This window comes from Anopheles coustani, chromosome 3 (assembly GCF_943734705.1).
Source record: "Anopheles coustani chromosome 3, idAnoCousDA_361_x.2, whole genome shotgun sequence".
NCBI lineage: Eukaryota > Metazoa > Arthropoda > Insecta > Diptera > Culicidae > Anopheles > Anopheles coustani.
Genome location: NC_071288.1, coordinates 61,950,424 through 61,951,692, shown reverse-complemented (window position 1 = coordinate 61,951,692; position 1,269 = coordinate 61,950,424). Strand labels below are relative to the sequence as shown.

Genomic DNA, 1,269 nt, shown 5'->3' with positions numbered 1-1,269 from the left:
AGTAACACGTTCTGGGGCGCGATTTCAGCTTTTCTGCTATCCGCCATTGAGCGTGGTCCCGTGCTGGCATGGATGCATACGCTATTATCAACACGCGTGCGCCTTTGATAGTAGAATATGTGTGCACCGGTCCTGTGTAAGGGTGCAACTAATAAAACTTTGCTAAATAACGGTAGCAACTGGGTGCATGGGTTGGAATTTTGGTTTGGGATTCGAACATCACCCTTGAGACATCAAAACTATGAAAAATTATTCTATCATGTAAAAACTTCAAATTTTTGTGTTTTCTTCGGTTCGAAGCGTATAGTTTTCATAGACCCTAGAATTACGCCAAAGTGGTTCCCACACCACACCTAGTGTATCACATATTTCTAAAAAGTTAGTACCGAATTCAGTTAAGAATTTTCAATGAGAGTCCAATGCCAAAAACAAGGAAAGCGGGTAGCAGAAAAATAACCGTTCGCATCACGCTGAGGGAAAACGTTTATTTTTTTGTGTATAACAGCCACTATCCGCTCCGTCTATTCAATAACAAGCATTTAGATTCACTTGTCGTCTCGTATACATGAACATTTAACACGTTGACTGCCATGGCTATCATTTTTGATAGCCAGTGATGTTTCCTGGGGGGCCATGGCTATCATTTTTGATAGCCACCTACCATGATTTTTGAAGTACTATATCTTTGAAATGACAACTCTTACCTACAAATCCTTTGGTAGTTACATAGTTTCATCTTCTGTCTAGCTTAATATGTAGTTGGTTTTAAAATAACTATGGTATGAAAAATGTTACAAGCTGTTTTAGTGGAAGGTTTTTGTTTATAGAATCACATGTGAATCGCTTTGTCTCTTTCGCTAAATGTCATTGCGTGTCTATTGGGTGAATGAGACGGATGCAGTCGCGCTGCTAATAAGTAAGCCGTTTATTGGAGAAATCTTGAGGCGCTATATATTTAATAATTACTCCAATAGAAATAAACAATAAGGTGTTAAAGGCAAAACACCAGAAAAATATCAATTGCCGAGCTGTGTGTGTGTGCTTCGAGCACCTATGCACTTCCCAGCAGACCATGGCTATCAAAAATGATAGCCAGCGATATTGTATGAAGAAAAAGTTGGCCTGCAGGTAAACACGACCAAAATAAGCTTGGCAGTCAACGTGTTAAAGTGCACACGACATCCCGTAACCACCTGGCGCCGTGGCTTAGTTGGTTAAAGCGCCTGTCTAGTAAACAGGAGATCGTGAGTTCGAATCTCGCCGGAGCCT

The 1,269-nt window shown here is 40.7% G+C and overlaps 1 non-coding gene across 1 annotated transcript; it reads left to right on the top strand.

The window, feature by feature from the left end:
* Window positions 1–1,195: 1,195 nt before the first annotated feature.
* Window positions 1,196–1,269, top strand: Trnat-agu (transfer RNA threonine (anticodon AGU)). The gene has a single exon. It is a non-coding gene; the product is annotated as a tRNA-Thr (tRNA).